At 45.4% G+C, this 22,681-nt stretch overlaps 1 long non-coding RNA gene across 1 annotated transcript; it reads left to right on the plus strand.

The window, feature by feature from the left end:
- The first annotated feature begins 8,589 nt into the window (after window positions 1-8,589).
- Window positions 8,590-16,604, plus strand: LOC147572602 (uncharacterized). Its single transcript, XR_015245819.1, has 2 exons — window positions 8,590-12,577; window positions 14,714-16,604. It is a non-coding gene; the product is annotated as an uncharacterized LOC147572602 (long non-coding RNA).
- Window positions 16,605-22,681: the final 6,077 nt, after the last annotated feature.

The following is a 22,681-nucleotide window of genomic DNA, read 5'->3' on the forward strand; positions in this document are numbered from 1 at the left end:
CATGCCTTAGAGAAGACAGAAGTTTAGTTCTTTGTCAGGTGACAGTCCAAGGTGAGTGCTCCAGGCAGTGGGGGGCTCTGATCTACCTGACATTTAAGGATCGAAGTTTCTTCCATTTTGTGGCTTCTCCATCGCCTAGGCCTTGATGTTGTCTGCATGGTCAAAGTTAAGTCATGACCTTATTTGGATCCCCGTGTGTGGGAAGAGGGGAAAGAATAAGAACGAGGCACAGCCTGTTCACAGGTAGAGGCCTATGGCATACGGCCCTTCTGCTCACAGTTTTGGTTTTTTTTGGAAGAAATTTAGCCACGTGTCCATTATATCAAGGAAGGCTGGGAGATGTGGCAAGGATAAAGGAGAGAACAGATATCAGTAGGCAATTGAAGTTATATTATCCCCAAAATTTCCATCTGAAGCCTTCAACTTACTTTTCAGCTCTGAGAATAGAATGAGATTACAGATATTGATCATACACTCAGAGCTACATAGAAGATCAGAAAAACAAAAGGCAATTCCCTCGTGTATATTATTAGCTGAAAAGCTGAACAATGTCACAAGCATTTTGCTGAAATGCTGGGCCATTGAGATTTTGAATAATATCTAGCAAGCCAGACATAGTAAAAGAAATTAATTAATTCATTATTAGTAATTGAAAGTACCTAAAATTTCATAGATAGACTCTTAGAAAGTTGTATTCCAAGAAAGAAAGAAAGAAGAAAAAGAAAGGGAGAAAGAGAGAAAGAAGGAAAGAAAGAAGAAGGAAGGAAGAGAAAGAAAGAAAGAAGAGAAAGAAAGGGAGAAAGAAAGAAGGAAAGAAAGGAAGGAAGGAAGAGAAAGAAAGAAAGAAAGAAAGAGAAAGAAAAAAAGAAAGAAAGAAAAAGAGGGAAAGAAAAGAAAAAAGAAGGAGGGAGGGAGGGAAGAAGGGAAAGGAGAGAGAAAGGAAGAGCCTACAACAGTGCCTGGTATAAAGTAGGTCCTTAAATGTCAGTTTCCCTCTCTTCTGTCATATTTATTCCTCTCTGGCGGCTGCCTCGGTTCACCTAAAAAGAAGGTGATGTGATGCAGAGGGGGCTGTTGCCTCCCAGAGAACCCAAAGACTCAGAGGGCAAGGCAGCAGCACCGAAGTTGCATTCAGGGTTGCCCACCGGGGACCAGTACCCTGGCCACCATGAGGTGGGGGTGGCCAATATAACCCCCACGGAGCTGCTTCTCACTCATGGAGGCCTCTGCTGGCTGGCAAGCCTCTCCCCTCTCCTGTTCTCCCCCGTCTGCTCCAATTCCATGTTCTCAAGCCACTGTCTCTGCCTTGTTGTGAAAGACCTTCAGCAGCTGGGGCCAGAGGCGGGGGAGCTCGCCTAGTGCGCGGTGCGCAGCCGCGGCCTGACTGGTGGGGACGGCGGCCATCTCCCAGTGGCCACTTGGGAGGTTCTTGTTTGCTCTGTCAAAAAGTTGAGGAACGTGATGCGATAGATTTTTCCAAGTTCAATGAGGCCAATTAAATAGATATCTCTATTCCTGGACGTTTGAGTAAACTCCTGTCTGTTTGTGTAATGGATTCATTCACGTTGAATCCAAAGCCCTGTGTTGAACTATGTCCACTGTCAGGAGGGGGCCGGCCACAACGAGAGGAGGGAAAAGGACAGGACAGTGAAGAAACTGCCATCAGAGAAACTACCTGTGAAAGAATAAGCACGGTATCATTATTTTGAGCTCTGTAAAACAAACACAAAACATACACCCCAAAACCCCCACGAATCGACACCAGTTGTTCGTAAAGCCTTGTGCTAGGGATGAGAAAGAGAGCGAGAGGAAGGCCTTCGCTTTACAGCCCGTCAGGCAGACAAGGACAAAACAGGGAAGAAAAACTTGTCCCAAAAGAAATGATATTAGTGAAGTAAAACAGTATTGCTGGTGTGTCAGCACATTCGTGTGAAGAGACCGTGAATGAAATGAGTCCAGGAGAGAAATGCGTTGGTTTAATGATTCGTCCACAAACGCTTATCAAGCACCAACCATGTGCCATCCACTGCGACAGGGGCTAGAGACACAAAAACAAATAGGACGCAGACCCTGCCCCAAGGCCCTTCCAAGACAGGTAGCTTGGAAGACGAAGCAGGAATATGTCATAAGAGCTCTCACCGACATTGGTACGAGGTTCAGGCGATTCCAATGAGGTGGGGAGCCTGTGGGCAGAGCCAGGAAGAGGCTTTCGAGAAGGTCTAGCAAGGGTGACAGCAGCAGTGTATAGGGAGCAGGTCCAGGGTGAGATGCTGCGGTAGCTGCTAGGGGCTTAGGAACCCAAGTTCCCAAAGCATCTGTTTCTGTGGCGTGCCGTTGAAACCTGGAGAGCGACAACATCATGGGAAAGGTGCACGTTCTGGGGGCGATGTGATGTGGGGAACTATTAAACGGTCTGAGCGAGTTGAGCAGCTGCCGAACAGCCCTCTCCCCTCATCAGCGCAGCTGGTTATGAGACAGATGACCCCTGACGGGCACAGAAACCACCTTGATGAAGCAGAGAGCAAGCCGTCCCGCCAAACCTCCTTTTAGGAAGTGTTACCCTAAAACTGCCACTCTGGAGCAGACAGAAAGGGGCTGGGAGATCCCCATGGACGAACCTAAGTTGGAAGACTGGCCCCTTGGTTAACAGATGGACAAAACACTGTATTAATTCAAAACTTACTGGTTGCCAGGAATAGACGCTCAAGCTAGTGTATGCAAAAAGGGTCGACTTAACTTAAAGATAGAGGGCTGTCTCTTAATACTGGAGGGCAGGAAGGCATCCAGGTCCCAGGAAAGAACGGAGCCGTGGAAGTGGTGACTGCTTACCAGGCAGCACGTGGTGCACTCTCCCTGTCTCTTTTTCTCTGCGTATCTGATTTCTCTGTCTGTCTTTCTGTCTCTTCTGTTCTCTGTCTCAGCATAACAGAATATGGCCACCCACAGTGTCCTTGTGTCTATTTTACAGTTCACGGAAAGCTAAGATCTCTCTTTGGACACAGTTCCGGATGCCTGGGGGGAGAGCTCGGACTCAGCTGAGGGCAGGAGAGCAGGGTTCATGCTAAACAGATGGCTGCTGAGGCAAGGGGCAGTTCCAAGGTTCGTGTGAGTGAGGCAGGCACGCCAAAGGAGGTCGGCCGTTGCTCCTCCTTCCTCTGGACCCTGATCCCTGAAAATAATAGGCATTGCTCTACCTGGTTACTGACTAGATTTGATGAGCCAATATATGTGAAGCAACTACCATACAGTAGATCCTTAGTAAATGGAAGTGGTTACAATTATAGCAAATATAGAATGTGATCTATTTTTAGGAAAGCCCAACCCAGGAGACTGGCACGCAGCCTTCTTTCCTTCACCAGAGCTGTTCACGTTAACACGAAGCTATGGAGCAAGGCCTCTCTTCGTTTGCCTCCCCCCCCCCCAACTGTGCCCCCCAGGCTCTTATTTCTCATCTCTCAGTTGCAACTGGAAGCTCTCCCCACCTCAAGCTCTCTTTGCTATTACAAATCAATCATTTACATTTTGGGCCCCTGCCAGGCCCACAGGTACTCATCTGTAATGACAGTATTTAAGAATGTTAAGTTTATACAGTGATTATGTGTCTTTCCTCTTTTTTTAAACTTTAAACCTGTGGTCTGAGGGGGACCTGGGCGGCTCAGTCGGCTGAGCAACCGACTTCGGATCAGGTCCTGATCTCACGGTTGGTGGGTTCGAGCCCCGCGTCGGGCTCTGTGCTGACAGCTCAGAGCCTGGAGCCTGCTTTGGATTCTGTGTCTCCCTCTCTCTCTGCCCCTCCCCCGCTCACGCTCTGTCTCTGTCTCAGAAATAAACATTAAAAAAAAACCCAACTTTAAACCTGTGGTCCGAGAGACCACATCTTAATACTCCAGACATTGTCGTGTATCTATTGTTCACTTGATGATATTTGTTGACTTATCATGTTTTCGCAGCAAGGGCAATATCCACTTATAGACTCGTTAGAGGAATCTCAAGAACTCATTTATTTTGGGCCACTGCCTTTAGCCAAGACAAGGCTGAAGCTTCCTAAATAAATGGTCATATGTTTTATTTTCACTCCCATGTAAGCCTACGGTCATACAGCCTGGGATTTGGAAGGGATTTGGGAAGGGTCTTAGGTCAGGCACCTCCCCAAAGCAGAATTTCTCTCTCTAGGAACCCTGAGACATGGGCATCTGGTCTCTACTTGCACAGGGAGTTTATTACCTTGCTGGGAAGCTCATTCCAGCTTTATTCTTTTACAACCTAGAAAGTTCTTCTTTGTTTGAAGAATCTCACATCTGCCTTTGTGTCACTTCCATAAAATGTTCCTACTTCTTTAGGACTAATACTAATGCCTCTTCCCCATGGCACCTCTCCTTGCATTTGGAATGAGGGCTCAGGTCACTGTATCATGACTCCTCTAAGCCTCTTCAACCCAAGTATACTTAAATCCTTCTCCACGAGAAACAGTTTAGAGACCCTTTGTCTCCCCTTTCACGCCTTCATATGTTGTGTTTCCCTTTGTGAATCTTTCTTAGAGTTCAGAATCCAGCACTGCATGTAACACTTCAGTGTGGTCTGATTGCTGAGGGGAGTAGGATTAGGACCTTTGTTCTACATGTAGCCGCTCTGATTTTATTAATGCTGTGTAGATTTGAGCTAGTGTTTTTCTTTCTTCACCTTCTTCTTCTTCTTCTTCTTCTTCTTCTTCTTCTTTTGGTAGAACTATCACAATTTTAGCTCATATTCATTTTAAATCTTCATATATTTTTTCAAAATATGGAAATTACTGGGGCGTCTGGCTGGCTCAGTCAGTGGAGCATGTAACTCTTGATCTCAGGGTTGTGAGTTCAAGCCCCATGTGGGATGCAGAGGTTACTTAAAAATGAAATCTTTTTAAAAAATATGGAAATTACTCTTTTTTATAAATGTAACATACGTTATTCTGGAAAATTCAGGGAGAAAAAAGCAAAAGATGAAAGGATAAGTAAGAGAATAACAACCATATTGTAACCATCCTCTTAAAGATAACCATCATTTACATCTTGGTATGTACTCTTCCACACATCATTCTCTATGCATAAACATGCATATGCATACATGTGCATGCATGAACATGCACACACACACACACACACACACACACACACACACTGACAGACATGGAGGTAAACCTCTGTGGTCAATTAGAGATGGCTGCAAATTCTTTGCCGCTCCTCTCATTGATAGGTGAGGTCTATTTCCTCTCCTCTGTGTCTGGGCTGGGCCTGAGTCTGTTTTTTGTTGTTGTTTTTTTTAAGTTTATTTATTTTGAGAAAGAGAAAGCAAGAAGGGGAGGGGCAGAGAAAGAGAGGGAGAGAGAGTATCCCAAGCAGGCTCTGTTTGACATGGGGCCCAAACCCACGAACAGTGAGATCATGACCTGAGCCGAAACCAAGAGCTGGATGCTTTTTTTTTTTTAACGTTTATTTATTTTTGAGACAGAGAGAGACAGAGCATGAACGGGGGGGGGGGGGGGGGCAGAGAGAGAGGGAGACACAGAATCCGAAACGGGCTCCAGGCTCTGAGCTGTCAGCACAGAGCCTGACGCGGGGCTCGAACTCACGGACCGTGAGATCATGACCTGAGCCGAAGTCGGATGCTTAACCGACCGAGCCACCCAGGCGCCCCAGCCAAAAGCTGGATGCTTAACCGGCTGAGCCACCCAGGCACCCCAAGGGATAGTTTTTTGTTTTTGTTTTTTTAACAGCAATAGATAACTGAAACAATTACATATAATGACAGCAAATGTTTCTACAGTATTTTCTATGTGCCAGGCACAGTTATAAATCCTTTATACATATTCACTCACATAATCCTCATAGTAACCCTATGAGACAAGTACTATAATTACATAGCACTGTTCCCATTTTACAGATGAGGAAACTGAGGCACAGGGAAAGAAGAAGCTTGCTCAGGGCCACATAATGAGTAAACGGTAAGGCTGGGATCTGAACCCATGCAGTCCATTAGGTTCCAATGTCTGTGCTCTAATCCACCATACCCGCTGCCTCTCTGCTGCTTTCTCTCATTTTAGATACTGTGAACAACTTTCAGTGTCAATAAATATCAATCTGTAAAATCATACTTAAGGGCCACATGTTGAAATCTGTTGAAATCTCAATTTGATCTTCTAAAGTATTAGCAATCTCTTGCAATTCTGAGATCCTCTTTGTTGGATATATATGCTACTGAAGTCTTCAAGTTGATAAAATTTGTTGACTAAATCAGAGTTCAGGAGTGAGCCCTCTTGAACCCAGATGAGATCTCCTTCCAGGATAACATCACTTGACAATACTTTGTACAGATTATTCAGCAATGTCTTATTTTCTCATACACTGGTTCCCAGGCGCAGGCTGGGAGATGTGCCACATAAAATCATGTGGGCGCTTGTTAAAATACAGATTCTCAGGCTTTGTGCCAGACTCCCTCGTAAGAGACTCTCTGAAAATGGAGCCCAGGAATCTGCCTTCTAGTAAGCCTTCACACACGATGCTGGTAGCAGCTAGATTTGGGAACCATTGATCTAACCTCCCTTTCTCCTTTTCGTCCATATGGGTAGCTCCATCAAATCCCATGCCAACTTCCACGTACACTAGGCCTGTGGGAACACTCTAATAACCATTTCGAGAGATGTCCCAGCTTGGCTGTTAACCGGCTATGTGATTTCATCTCTGGACTTTTTTCACCTGTAAAATAAGGAGGTGGGATTAATTATTTGTGGGTGCCATGGTGTGCCCACACATTCTTTCTTCAAGACTGAGTCACTCATTCCCTCAGCTCTTGGGAGTGTTGGCTGCTGACAGTTCACAGGTGGTCCAAGGTCACACCTCTTCCGTCCGGGAGCATAGCCTATATCCCTGACTGGTTGATGAGGTAAACAGATCCAGCCCCCTAGCCTCAGGGTGAGCCAACTCTAAAGAGCCAGTCTATGGGGGCGGACCTGAGATTTTTTGCATCTGCATTACAGTTCAATCCTGTTTCTATCCCCTTCACTCGCCCAATCGCCATCTCAGTCTGTTTCCTACGGAGCTGATTACCACAGTGAACTTTTGCTCCTGATTTGGATTGAATTGATAGCACAGACTCTTTTCTCACACTTTTTCAAACATCCTGGGTTCTCTGTTGAACTTCAAGGGCATTCTCCTCTTTATCCTCCTCCCATTCATTCTCCATTCCCTGAAGAAATTTTTATTGTACTCCTACTGTGTGCCAGATCCTGAGCTCAGCCTGAGCATTCAGAGACCTGGTTGTGTCTCCAATAGAGGAAAGAGAGTAAGTACTTAGGACCTTAGTGTCTCTTCTGTCTCTTTGTCACTTGTTAACACTGTGCTGTTTCCCAAACTGTGGGTCTAGCCCATCTTCTTGCTCTGAACATGACCCAGTGGGCCTTTTTATTGCCCTGGTCATGATTGGCAAGGCCCACCTTTGTAGGGGCTTTAACCTTCCTGACACCATTCTTCTGGGTTTGTGTCTCTCTTTGTATTACCTTCTTTGCTTTTGGGTTCCTCGTTCCAGCTCTTGGCAAGGGCCAACAGAAATATTTCGTTCATTTAAGATACTAGTGTCTATTTCATGGTTACTGGGATTGGGATAGTGAAGGGTCTGAGGGGGAAGGATCTTAAGGTCTTCCAGAAGGGCTAGGGTAAAAGTAAGGGAGCAGAGTTTAAACTGGCGTCCGATAATCCATCTAGGACCTCCCTACCTCAGGCAAAATAAATCAGCCACATTTGCTGCTGCCACCCTTCTCTTTTATCACCTCCAGCAATTTCTCCCCACTCCTCTTCATGGATTTACAGCCTCCCTGCTTTCTGTTCTGCACACTCCCCCCTCCCTATGCTGTCAGTCATTTTCATTTTTCACTTGCATGAGACTGAGTTGTAACGCATCTTGTCTAGGGTTTATCACATTTGAAGTGTGTTCTTATACCACATTGCAACACAGGGACAAAGAATCAATAGACATTAAGAAAACAGAGGGCTCTTTTCAGCCCTTGCAATCACATCATGTCCAAGGGCTATTCAGTGAACAGATATAATAATCTAGAAAGAGAGTAGAAGGAACCCAAACCCACCATTCTCATTGTATAGATGAAGAAACCAATGAACAGTGAGGTCAAGCAGATTTTCAAACATCCCACAGCAGTAATCACCAGAGCAGGAAAAGTTAATGGATGGTACATTTGGGGAAGGGCTTTGCCTGTAGGAGGTACTCATTTATGGATACTGCCTAAGAGTATTTTGATTACATACGGAAGTAGACCTATTCTTATTAGTCAGGCCTCTTTTCTCTGCTGCTTCTCCATGGTAGGTCAAGACCAAGCCTTGGTCTTTTTGACTGGCTTTTTGACTGGGTCTTTTTGACCCAGTCTACCCTTTTTGACTGGGTCAGGAGCAAAAGAACCCAGGTTCCAGCCCACCTGGTTCCAGCCTGTACAAGCTGTCTGACCTTAAAAACACCATTTAACCACATATCCTTAGTTTCCCAGCCTGGTCTTGCCCTGGGTATCAGGCAAGACGAAGCACACAAAATCTCTCTGAAGGATGGAGAGCACTTCACAGCACAAAGAGCTGTTTTCCATTCTGCCTGTGCACTGGAATCCTTCATGGAACTTGAAATAGGGAGTGGGGGATACTGGGGCTGGGACCCAGTGTCTGGGAACTCTTTAAAAAGCTCCATAAGTAATTTTGATGCACAGCCAAGCATGGAAACCACTGACAAAGTATAGAAGACAAATAGGAGAGGAGAAATAAATGATATTATTAGCCAAAAAGAAGTCTTAGATTATCTGATTAAGGTGGTTAACAGATAACCTAAAGAACAATGAAATTGTCTGCCTTTTTCAGAGCCCCCAGAACCCTAATCTCAGATTCCTTTCCTCCTCCTAGAAAAGATGTCTGTTACTTCAGTGACACTCCTTTTACCTCAAAGTACACACACACACACACACACACACACACACACACACATCATGAATCATCTCAACCCACCTCCATGCTGAAGTCAGATTCCAAGTAATGTCTTATATTCTTTGACCTCTGAGTAACAACGCTGCCCCTGTTCTGTCCTTTCAGGTCCAGGAAAACCATCTGATTAGGCCATGGAGAGAGTAACCCAAATCTCCACAGGGCGATCTATAAACCAGCCTGCTAATGTATTCCCTGGGGAATATTCTGTCAGAGTCCTAGTTCCTCTTTGAAAGTAATTGAATGGCTCTGAGCAAACTGTCCAATCGCTAGGTCTCTCAGATAATTGTTGTCACCTGATCGTCACCCTCACCAAGCATTTCCTTCCCTGGAGCAGTTCTCTTTGGAATACCAGTTAAGTGTGGTCAGAAACTGGCTGCAGCAGCTATAACATTAAAGAAAATGAACCCCCAGAAGGAGAAGAATGAATTTGGGGGAACACTTCATTCAGTCCCTGAGACACCAATGGAGACAGTTGGTACTTTTGTCTGCCCAGCACATCTCTCCCCTCTTCTGGGAATGGAACTTCATTCCTTGGGAGAAAGCCTTTCTTCCTCTGCATGGTTCTGGGTGGCTGACCAAAGTACCCTGGCTTGTTCCTCTGAGGCCACAGGGGTGGACCTCTCCCCCTGACTTATTTAACCATAATAACATCCTACTCACCTGGCCACAGCAATTGGTCTGGGGATTATCCAAGGACTGATCAAAAAATAATAATAATAATAATAATCAGGGATTGAAAAAAATAAAGCTGGTGGGGAAACTGTCTTTTCTTTCTGGTCGAGTGGCTGTATAACTGTGACACCAGAGCTGCCACATGAGAAGGTGGAAAGGATGAGGCTGCCATCCAGAGATGAGGTTGTGAGAGAGAGAAGGAAATGAAAGAGTATGTTTCTATGGGGTCAAGTTTTGTCTGACTTGGCATCATCCGGCAACTATTCTTTTGATTCTTTGAGTTGCCCCAAGATTTTTGCACAAAACCTCTCTTTTTTTTTTTTTTTTTACTTAAGCCAGTTTGTATTAGAATTTCTGTCACTTGCAACCCAGAGTCTTGATGGACAGAAACACTTTGACAGCATTCCTCTCTACCATCGACTTTTCTGAAACTTCAAAAATGTGTCTGTGAATCTCAGAACTGAGTGTGTTCCTGTCTTTCCCAGATCACAGTGTGGGATTGCTGGATGGTCACCTTGATTATTCTGGGAACTGTGTTTCCCAGCACCCCCTTCCCTGAATGACTCTGGTTAGGGTGGCTAGAAGTGAAGTGGCATGAGACGGTGAGGGCAGCAGTGAAGCAGCCGCCATCTTGTGCTGAAGGCCACTGTTGCCTGGAGCTGGTGAGGGACACAGAGATTCAGCCAGGCTCCTGTGTGTCCCCGTTCTTCCTTGCCCCTCTGGGACTGCCAGCCCTGCTGACCAACAGTGACCCCATGCCCACTCTCAGACATTTTGCTGCAAACTCACAGAGGCAAGAGCTGCAAAGAGCCAATGAACTCCAAAGAGTCAATCCTTCCAAAGATTCTGCATGAGCCCTGGAAGGCCCCATTCCACAGCTCGACCTGCCTTGCTTTCTGTAAGCTCCACTTGGTTCAGCCACACCAAGGCTGGTTAGTGACTTCCATGATCTTTTAGATTTTTACTCTCCCAGCTCCACACCCCCATTGTGAAAGAGCTTCTTTATTATGATAAATTCCGTATTCTGTACTAGTCATAGTAGTTCTGCTTCCAGAGTTCAATTCTGACTCATACAAGTGGCATCGGGTGGACCCAGACACAGAAGCTTCCCGATTCCTTTCTTTGCTTGGTACCTACACTCAGTCCATCCGTCTTTGTAATTCTCCTCCTCTCTGTTCACTACAACTCCTTCATCTTCTCCCGGCTCGCCCATGTGTTCGTGGGAAGACCTGACTCTGTTCCTGATCACCTTACCGTTGTGCTATTTGCTGTCTCATGCCAATTTCCCCCCGACCTCAGTCTGACTCACTTTCACACTATTTCCTGCTCTCCCTTCCAATCACAAGACTGCAGGCAGTCTAGAGGGTTAACACACACTGCAATCCAGTTAAGGCAAAGGCCAGGACGTCCTACCCAGAGGCTCCCACTCCTGATTTCCATCTAGGAAATGTCATTAAAGAACAAAAAAGAGAACTTAATGGGTATACTGTGTGTTGTCAATAAATATTTTTAAAATGAATTAACGTAGTAAAGACTATTTGAGTTGAAAATTACCAAGCAATATTTAAAAAATCAACATGGCATACTATTGGCCCATTGAACGCTGCAGGCATGGGTTTGAAATTTCCACTGTGATGGGCTCAAGGTCTCTTCCAGCTTTGTGATAATAGCTCAAAGTCCAGAACCACTAATCCCTGCCCAGCCATTGCTCAATGTGCAACCTCTGTTGAGTCAGCTGGCCTCTCTAGGCTTTGGCAAGTCTATCTGGATCCATGAAGTCAACAGAGAAAAATCTTAAAACTGTGGTGTGTCAGGCTTGGAAGCAACCTTAGGGGTTACCCGTAATTTGGAAGCTGCTTCTTGCTTATTTCCATCCAATCCCTCTGGCAGTATTAACCCTTCCAGCTGGAGCCATGTGGCCATGGGGCGCTGTGCCACCATTGTAGGAAGAAGCCGGGGATGGTGGTTTGTGCCTCTGTTGGGACTCTGTCCAAGAGAAGAACAAGTCTAACAGCAGACTTTTCTTCATATAGAATTAGGCAACCTAAATTTTAAAAAGGATACTGTTACCCAGTTGACATGGGACATGAACAGCAAGTGAGTACTGAGGGAACTTGGACCATGCGAGAGGAAGAATAATTTATTACAAGCAAGAATAAAGCAAGTAGCTACCAGTATTGAGCATCTACAACGGGGTGTGTTAACATTTAATCTTCACAACGACCCCATGAGTGAGGCTGTGCTGCCTCAAACTTACAAATGAGATCCAGCAATTTCGAGTAACGTGCCTCAGGTGGCACAGCTGGTAAGTGGCAGATTTGGGATACCAGACACTTTGGAGTGACCCCAACCTCTGTTCTCTTCCCGTATATAATAACCCTGTACCTCTATACCTGTCTCTCAGTCATAGTTGATTCAGGTTCCTTTCTAGTTTTTTGGTAAGAAAGGAATTAGAAGCCAACACTTTGTATCATTATATTGTGTGTGTGTATATATATATATATATATATATATATATATACACATATATCATATTATATTATATCAGTGGTTGGTTGGGTAAATTTATAATTAAACAATGAAATGCTCTTTCAGTCATTCAGATTTGGTTATTCTTCCCTCTTCCTTCTTTTTGTCTATACACACTCCCCACTGTAAAACTCCTCTGGCTTTTTGGGCTACTAGGTGGATTCTGCCAGGTCATTGAAATCAAGATTGTATATCCCAACCAGGTGAGCAGGGACCTTTAACTGAGGTTGGTTTGACAATATTTGCTTGGTTCACATCCATTCGTATCTGTCCTCGGGACCTCCTGGAGTGCTATGGGCAGGCCAGCAGAGCCCTGACTGCAGCCCAGAGAGGAAAATGACTTGCCCAGTCAGTAAGTGGCAAAGTGAGTACCAAAGGCCAAGTTCCTTGACTCTTGTGTGCATGTTTTGATGTTCCTTTCATACATTTAGGATGCATTTTTACCCAGGCCTAATGCGGAGCAGGGTTGGGAGATGTTAGCCACTCTCTCTTCAACTCTATCAGCACCCCGTCCCTCCACACACTCACGTTTTACTTGGCCATGAACAGCTGATGTTCCCCTAGTTCAGGTAAATTCTGTGCAAAGATGACAAGCTGGGTCCCCAAGCCCACCCTTTCCCAACCAATGAGGGGCCTAAGTCCTTCCTGTATCGAAATTCTGGAGCCACCAGTACATAACTGCCTCTTCTAGGAGACTGTCAGCTTCTTCCCAAGGACAGGAAATAGAACCCCTCCCCCCACCGCTTTCTCTGATGTCCCCAGAAGTATAATGTGAGCTCTGCATAGTGTAGACTTACAATGAATATTTGCTCCCGGGCCTGCTGCTGGAGTGGCCAACTATGCTCAGTCCCAATTAAGGAAGCTTGTGTATTTGAAAACCAGGATTCCTTGCATAGTCTCTCTAGGACAAGCCAGGAGTTAAATAATAAGATGAATTTCAATTTTTCATGGCTCATATCACTTCGATGCTATATATCATGGATTCCTACCCTACGCTGTGGATTCCTCAAGCAAAGCCACCATGTGTCAGCACGTAGTTGCTACTCCGTGTTTGCTAAGTGAATGACTCAGAATCTGGATACATGATCCTTATAGTACCTAATAGCATACCTAAGGGCAGCACACCTTACTTGAAAAGACGTCCGACTGTACTATCACATAACAGTGAGTGATTACATAATGCTTTTTACCATCAGAGAGATAAACAAATGGAATTTACAACACAGTGTAAAATATGAAGGCGATCATTGGTCACCTCTGTGCCTTCTGCTTTTCACATTGTAGTGAGGTGACTGTTATAAGAAAGGATGGTACACATTTCAGGACGGCTGTAGACATACACTGGGTTATCTGCTCAGTTGTTGTCTTCTCGGGGTACAGTTCAACCTGCCCCAACCCCCTCCAAACACATCCGCTCACCACACCCCTCGGTGTGGTCCAGGCAGCCATGTTTATGCAGTGACCTGCTCGGGTTCTCTCTTGTAAGAATTTGGAATTTGAAATATAGAGACACAAAGAAAGGAGGCTGTCTGGAGAGGCAGACCCATTAGTGGCAGCCCCCCTGGAGGGGAGGTTCACACACACACACACACACACACACACACACTCACAGAATTGAAATGGAATCAAAACTTGGTAGTTCTCAGGATTCAATATATAGAATCTGAAAGTGAATTAATCTTTTCTCCCTGTTGCTCTCTACACCTCCATGGTAAAAATAACAATAAAAGCTTGTATTTTATTTCATATTTCGAATGATTCTAGAAGCCCATGGAGGGCAAGAATGCACTTACCTTTCTACTTCCCATGGGCTTAACGAATCCCTGACCCTCCTCAGGCACTCAGTGAACATTGATGTAGCTGAAGTAATTTGATTGACCGTATTGACAAAAACAGTGAATTTGCACGTTCCTGGGGTAAACAATATTAAGACTCTACTCACGTTTACTCACGTATCTGCTTTAACAACGACACCACAAGGATGAAAGGGAAATTCCTGTGGGATGTTTTAGTGGCTTTCTCTGCCCTCAGGCTTCCCCACTGCCTGTGTCCCCAGGGACCCCACAGGGGACACACCGTTGGGAAAGGGTACAGAGAGCAATCGGGGCCTGCAGTCCATGGATACACCCTGAGCAGACTCTCTCCAGGCCCAGGCTGACCTTCTGAACTTTTGAACCAGCTCTTTGGGCACAGAGAGTCCAGAGGCTCTGGAGAGAGTTGAGAATGAGCTGGGGCGTGGAGCCTGGACAGAAGGTGGGTGGGTGTGGAGGGTGACAGCTCGCCCCTGAGGACACAGTTGGCAGAGACCTTCAGTGGTTGCCTACAGGTGAGTAGCCTCCTGTCTGAAGAGTTTGTTAGTTCACTGCACTGGCCGCCTAAAGTCACTCATGAAGGACTGGGGGATGGTCTTGGTGAGGTGGGGAAGGGTGCAGAGTCAAGGCCGGCAGTCCCAGGGATCAAAGCATTCGGGGTGTGGAAACCTATCCCCCTGCACTCCACATCAGGTGTCCTTCAGTTCCTTCGTTCCTGCCCTCTGGGAGGCCCTGCCCTGATAAACAGCTATGGAATGTCGACACACATGTGAATGTGCTTGCAGCTGAAGCTCTTGAACATTCAAATGCCTTCCCTGCTGGATAATCTCTGAAAGAAGTTGGACAAAGGAGAGGGGAATGGACCCAGGGAGCTTAAGAAATGTTTTTGTAAACCTGTATCCGGCCACACTAAATATGTATGCAATGTAGGTGGGCCTTGCACTCCGGGGGGTTTCCATTCATGTGTTAGGATTTCAGTGATAAGAAAATATAATTTTAAGTTCTTTTTCCATGCCTGTGATGTATCTTGGAAAGTTAGCAGCTGGGGAGATTTTTTTTTCCTCCTGCGTCCTATTAAAAAAAAAAAAATTAAAACAAACCTTTTGATTTTTTAAAGTAATTATGCGTACCATTTAGAAAAAGCTACCTTATTAATATTTTGATAGACTTCCCAGACTCTTACTTACACACCTATACATGAAAAGATACAGCTTTAAGAATATGAGATCATACCATACTGTTTCATAACCTGACTTTTTTTTATGCAAGAATCTATAGTGAACCTATGTCCATGGACATCAAAAGATGTACATCATCATCATCAATCTTAATAGTTACATAGTATTCTATTTTATGGAGTTAGTGTAATTTGATCAATTCCTATTGACAAAACTTTATATTGTTTCCAGTTTTTGTCTTACTAAACCACGTTTGATGTTCTTTTATAATATCTTTGCTCTCTTGTCTCTATCTTAGGGAAACTTCTTAGAAGAAGTATAATTTTTACATGGATAGGAGAGACATTCTCGTTTCTAGAAAAGTTGTATTGATGTATATCAATACATTAATTGGCAGGGGCCAATGCATTGGCAGGGGCCTCCCAACAGCAGTTGTGTCCAAGTCTTTTAAAAATAATTTTAAGGATGCCTGGGTGGCTCAGCCAGTTAAGCGTCTGACTTCTGCTCAGATCATGATCTCATGGTTTGTGGCTTTGAGTCCTGCATCAGGCTCTGTGCTGACAGCCCAAGAGCCTGGAGCCTGCTTCAGATTCTCTGTCTCCCTCTCTTTCTGCCCCTTTCAAGTTTGTGCGCTCTCTCTCTCTCTCTCTAAAAAAAAAAAAAAAAAAAAAAAAAAAAAAAATTTAATTTTTTAATTTTAATTTTGTTTCTATTAAATACATGAAAATGATATTTCTAACATGTGAAGGACATAAAGACTGATAAAACATCTGTGAATTTACCATCTAGCTTAAGAGCTAAAAGATCATAACCACCCAAAGCCCCCATCCTGCTCCTCAGAAGAATCTACCTTCCTGAATTGAGTCTCTACCAGCCCCTTGCTTTTCTTTAGTTTCACCACATATGCTCATATTCTTTAACAATATATGACTTAGTTTTGCATGCTTTTTCCTCATGTAAATGAAATAATGCTTTGTGTGTGTATTCTTTGAGGACTTGCTTTTAAAAAACATTTACAAGTGAAGTATATCATGCATACAAAAAAGTGCACTTATCATGAAGGTTTAGCTTGATGAATTTTCTCAGAATGAACACATCCTTAGATCAAGACACAACATTGTTAGTGCCATAGAAATGCACCTCAGCCCTGACCCGGTTACTACGTCCTTCCAAAGGGAACCAATATTCTGACTTGGAACACCATAACATTCATATAAATGGAATCAGAGTGACTAACTTCATACACTCAACTTCATGCATGTTGCTACCTGTATCTGTAATCATTTGTTGTTAGCACTGTATAGTGTTCTATTGTGAATATATCATAATTTATATATCTACCTATTGATGGATATTTGGGTTCATTCCAGTGTTTGCTATTACAAATAAAGATGTTACAAACATTCTCCCATGTGTCTACTTATGCCCAGATGCAAAGTTTCCTTGAGGAGGAATACGGAATGGAATTGTAGGGTCATAGAATATAATTATAGTTACCCTTACTAGGTAACATTAAATGTGAGTTCACCATATTGCTAAAAATAAAAATCTATGCCAATCTAATAGCTGAAAACAATGAAATCTTTTTGTTTAAATTTGGATTTCTTTCATTACATTTATTTCATTATAACGTTTTTAAAAGCTGTTCATTAGCCATTTGTAATTTTTATTTTGTGGATTCTCTGGATCCTCAACCCATTTTTCTGTTGGGTGCTATTATTTTTCTTAATGATTTTCAAAGACTTTTATATATTAAGGATAGTACTCATTAGTCTATTATGAATATTGCAAATATATCCCCTACCATTTGTTCTTTTTATCTTATAGTTTGGGTTATGGTGTTTTTTTGGTTTTTTTTCATTCAGGAGTTTGAAATTTTTGTGCAATCAGAGCCACCATTCTTTGTAGATCCTGTCCTTTCTTCTGTCAGAGCAATGCTTCAACATATTTTTCCATGTTGGATGATCTGTTTGTTAAGGGAGCTTTATTTTTCACAGATACAGTGCATCTGGGTGGTTTTCTAAAGTTGCTGCCCAGCGGTAGCAATGGCTGGGTCAAGATGTGACCCAGATGGGACTTCTGCTATGCAGAGTTTAGAAGCAAAAGTGGTGATGAATTTTCTAGTATCTGGAGACCCATCTTCGTCATACAGAGAATGAAAAGTAACCTGAACTGTGCTAAGGCCAATTCTTTGCATCTTATGCAAGGGATGTGGAAGTAATGGTTGTTTCTCTCCAGAAAACAGCAAACAGGCTAGGCTCATTAGAGCAGGGAAATGTCACCCAAGTGAGAACACCTGAGGGACAAAACTGGGCCGCCAACAACGACCGAATCAACTCTCCAGCAATAGCCTGGCATGGGCTTCCCTCCCACAGGGGTTGTTGACTGCTCAGGCTTTTACAATTCTCAAGCCCTGTTCCAAGGAGCTTTTGTGGTTTAAATCAATGTGCTTCTGGGAATAAGTGCTCTTATTATTCCTAGTTTCCATTATTTGCCGTGCTCTTATACCACTGTGACATAATATCCTTTGTGCAGCTGAACAATAACAGTCCTTTCAGGAATCCCTAAGAGCTTTCTAATTAAGACCCACAACCACATGACAGATGGAGAAACTGAAGCCCAGGGACAGGGATGACAGAGCTTCACCTTGGTCACAAAGGGGCCAAGCCCAGGTCTGGCTCCTACCGGAGACTGCAGGGCCTGGGCCACACTACTCATGGAGGAAATGCACCTCTGCAGCAGTGACTGCAGTAATTATCAGGTTGCCCAAGTGCATGGCCGGGACCGTTGGGCCCTTTTAGTACTGCTTAGGCTCCCCCGGGCAGTTGAACTATCGAGTTGAGGACTGAGAACTAGAAATGCCCATTGGGCTGGGCAAGAGCTCTTCAGTTTGCAATCTGTTCTCAGTGGCTTGGCTCCCAGGACCACAAACTGTACCATGGCTAGGTCATTTGAATTCTCAAGAAAGTAAACTTGACCGATGGCCTACCATGTGTCAGGCACCAGGAATGCAAAGATGAACTTCCAATCCCCCCCTTGGATGTTCACAACCTAGACAGAAGAGGAGACAGATATGTAAGTGGGGAGTTACAAGAAGCTGAGGGCTTTAATGGAGAGTAGACCAGAAGCTAGGGTGGTGCCCAGCTCTGTGGGGCTTTCAGGGAAAGCTTTATGGAGAGGCAAACTCTCCACCTGGGTAAATCTTTAGAGGTGATCTGAACTTGCTAGGCAGAGCCATAGGGAAGAGAGCAGTGCATGCTGAAAGCCAAGTGTGCACACAGGCCTAATATGTGAAATGCATGGAGGTTCAGGGAACAGTTAGGATGCCAACATGTCTAAAGTGGGGCAAGGTAATCCTATTGTTCTTCCTCTCTTCTATGTTAATGCTTTTTTTTTTTTTTTTTTTTTTTTTTGAGAGAGAGAGAGAGAGAGATTGGCTAAGTGTGGAGCCTGAGCCTGATGTGGGGCTTGAACTCATGACGGTGAGATCATGACCTGAGCTGAAATCAAGAGGCCATGCTTAACTGACTGAGCCACGCAGGCTCCCCTTTCTCTTCTATTAAAAAAAAACTTTTTTTTTTTTAATGTTTAATTTTGAGAGAGAGACAGAACATGAGCAGGGGAAGGGCAGAGAGAGAGGGAAAAACAGGCTCCAGGCTCCGAGGTGGCAGCACAGAGCCTGATGTGGGGCTTGAACCCACGAACTGTGAGATCATGACCTGAGCTGAAGTCAGACACTTAATCGCCTGAGCCACCCAGGCGCCCCTTTCTCTTCTATTTTTATAGGCCAAACTCCATCTTTTTTTATTCTTGATATCTTCCCTATGGATGTTAAAAAGACTAAACATGGGTTTTTTGTTTTGGGGTTTGTCTTTGCATTATTGCTTTAACCCGTCACTCTTCAGGGCATTGTGGATGCCTCTGACTAGGGAAAGATCAAGTATTGGGGAGTGCCCAGATGAAAAGCACAAAGATAAATGTTTTCCTGTATTATAAGGACACAAGGGCGGCTTACGGAACCTTGGACAGGAAGTCAGCTGGGCTGTCTTCTTTTATATAGCCAAAAACATGGCCCTGGATGGCTCCTGAGGTTACCTGCTCCAGGCTCTGTCACCCAGAGGGAGGTTCCATTTGTGGAGTAGAAGCTGGCAAAAGCACATGGGGATGCGAGGGGGAAACGCGAGATGGCCAGCAACGTAATAGAAGACCCGTACGGGAGTGGAAGCATCAGATTTGAACTGTCGGAGTCTGATTTGTAGCTGGCTCTGGAGTCAGGCTAGATTGGGGTGGCGAGAAACCAAAAGCCACCTCCGCTTCCTCTCCTTCCCCTTTCTTCCTTGGTGCCCTCCATTGCCCATTTCACCTCCCATGGGCTTTTCTGGACGGCACTTTATATACCTCCTGAGTCAATGAGAATAATGATGCAGAGTGCTTCTCAGTGTCCCCTCCGTGCACGCTTGGCACCTCAGCCAGCCCTCAGCACCACGGACAAACACTGTCACCCTGACGTATGTGACGACTACCCGCCAAACTTCCTGAGAGCGCGGACTCTACCCAGGCAGTGCCCTGCATAGAACAAGCACTCAATCAGTCCACGGAGACGAAAGGCAGGGAGAGAGCAAGGGATGAAGAGAGGATGGACCGGGAAGAACCCGGCCAGGAACCAAAGCTCGCAAAGTATCAACGCATTCTAAGTTCTGACCAATTCCAGCTGCTGCTGGAGGAGAGTGAAGAGGACTCCAAGGAAAGAGCCGAATAAATGATCTTTAAATTTTTTTTTTTTTTACTTGGGGTACCTGGGTGGCTCAGTCAGTTAAGGGTCCGACTTTTGATTTCGGCTCGGGTCGTGATCTCATGTTTGTGAGTTCAAGCCCTGCATTGGGCTCTGCACTGATAGCATGGAACCTACTTAGGATTATCTATTTCTCAATCTCTCTCTCAAAAATAAATAAACATTAAAAACAATTTTTTTTTTTTTTCTCATGAGCTCTAGGCACTGGTCCTCTCCCTCCTGCCTCAGGCCTTAGATCAGAACCTGAGCTGTACTCTGGACCTCTGCTGGGCCCCGTGATACCTGTAGGCTGTGCTCCCACCATTACACTGCTCAGAGCTCAGAAACAGCAGAAAGCTGCTTCCACACCTCTGATCTCTAAGGTGAACAGTGGGCCGGCGGGCAGATCAGACAGGGTGCTCCTTGCAGGGATGAGTGAGGGCTGAAGGCCAGAGAATAGCCACCGGCCAGTGGGGTGGGGGCGGACAGTGGAAGGAGCCATTTGTTCTCATCAGCAGGACATGGTAACATTAGCTACTACGTGTCTTCCTTTATGCCTGCCCAAGGGCCAAGCAGCCTGACTGCTTCACACAATATTGAATAGGATACGGGCCATGCAGGAATCCTGCACCTGGCTGGAGAACCTGCCCACGGAGGGACGAACGGATTTTTCAGTGATGCCGAGAGGAGCATTCAAGTGGAGGGAAGATATGAACAAAACCATGGCGGTGAAAAAGTGCAGACTGAGCTCTGGGGATGTCCAAGAAGCCAGTTTTCCCACAGACTGGGCTATCCACGCAAGTGTGGCCAGAGGTGAGGCCCTCCCGGCCGCTATGCTGACATCTCATTGGCCGGCGGGAGGCGGGGAGGGGGGGTGGTCTTCAATGACACACTGACGAATTGGGGCTGTTTCGAGAACCCAGTGGGAATGAAAGTTTTGGTCCAGACGAGTGAATTGGGAAGCAATGGGAAGTACGGATTCCTGAGGAGACAGAGACTGGCAGCAAGGAAAATAGGAAGTGAAGGTGATATCCAGGAAGACATAATGAGGTTGCGAGCAAGCATGATGGTTGTGGGGACAGAAGGAGAGAATGTTGTGAAGGCCAGTCTCCCTCCCTCAAAAGTAGGGCAGCTCCTCCCTTTGGCTAGACACGTATCTCATATACACACACACAGACACTCACGGAGGAGGTGAGAGGAAACATAACCTCTTCGCCACCCCTCTCTTCTCAGCCATCAAGCCTGACCCCCGCCCCCCAGCCCTCCTCCCACCTCGGTTCCCTTGTCCTTCTGGGCAGTGTCCAGAGGCATTTACCCTAAAGCCAGGAAGAGTCAAGCAGGGGTTATTAATATCTGCAGCCGCAGTGCCGGAGTACTGTCTGGAGGGCACGTGCCTGGTGGGAAGGAGGGCCACACCCCGTCTCCCAGGCAGAGCCCTCAGCTGGGGATGCTGCAGCCGCCAAGAGCTCCTGCTGATGGAATGGGCCAGGAGGTCCGACAGTCCGTCCTTCTGCCTCCAGAGAAGTAACTGGCAAACACATCCTTCTGTTTGGACCGAATAGCTCACACAGTCCAAATGCCTCCTTCCTTTAGTATTTAATTATTTTCACAGTTCACGAAGTTCTTCCTTCTAGCCAACCTAAACATTTCAATCTTCAGCCTCTGTGCCTCATGGTCCGAGTTTGGGGGTAATGGCAAACTCTGATCAGTAGGAAAATAGTTACGTTCTGTCAGAAAGCGTCCATTGAATCCTGGGGCTTCTGTCCAGTAGATTTGATGGCAAAGAACTAAGTTTGGATATAAGCCCACTTATTTTGCAGCTGCTAAATAACTCCGAATGACAGAGAAGCCTGGGTTGGCTCATTGCACTGGTGACATTTCTCTATTTTTCCCTCCCCACCGGGCCCAAAGATGATGCTGACAAGGATGCCGATAAATGTAAATGCCCTCCTCCCAAGAGAGAATAATAAATTTCTAGTGAGTCTAAGACATTTTAGTACTTTTAGGTCCTCAAATGCCCTGGGACGTCATCTTCCTTTAAGATGGAGATGAGATGATCTGAGACAAACATCGCTGTTTCAGAAGGCTGGTTTCTCTTCTTGCTGTTCTCTGGGCCACCAGGCCACACTGGCCACTTGACCAGAGAGACCGAAGGCAACATTTGGTGGGTCCTTGCCAAGGAGCAGGCTTGGTACATGTATCATTACATTTAATACTGACAACTCTTCAAAGGGCAGTCATCAGCCCCATTTCACAGATGAAGCACCCAGGGCTCCCAGAGGCAGTATGAAAGGAAACAGAGACCCTGAAAATAGCCAAACGGCTGACGTGGGGCATGGGACAGCATAGGGAGCTGTCTGTTCCTATGAACGGGACGTGGCAACTTTAGCCACCATTTGTCCACATTTGTGCCAACCCTGAAGGCTGGGCAGCAGACCGTACCCAAGACTGGGTTGGATACCGGTCACACAAGGGGACCAGCTCTCGTGTCTGGCTGAAGGATCAGGGCAAGGGGGCCTCTGCCAGGTCTGGAGGGTCTGGTATAGCTGGGGTCAGGGAAGACTGTTTTGATTAGAGCTATTTCCCTATGACCGTGGTTTGGGGGAGTTTTCCATTTCCCTCAAACACAGAGAAGCAGGAGGCTGACTGCCATGAGGGGTTTAAGTTGGAGAGAAGGAAGAACTTAGCAAGGCGTGAAGATGATAGATATAA

This window comes from Puma concolor, chromosome E4 (assembly GCF_028749965.1).
Source record: "Puma concolor isolate L17-30 chromosome E4, mPumCon1.1.hap2, whole genome shotgun sequence".
NCBI lineage: Eukaryota > Metazoa > Chordata > Mammalia > Carnivora > Felidae > Puma > Puma concolor.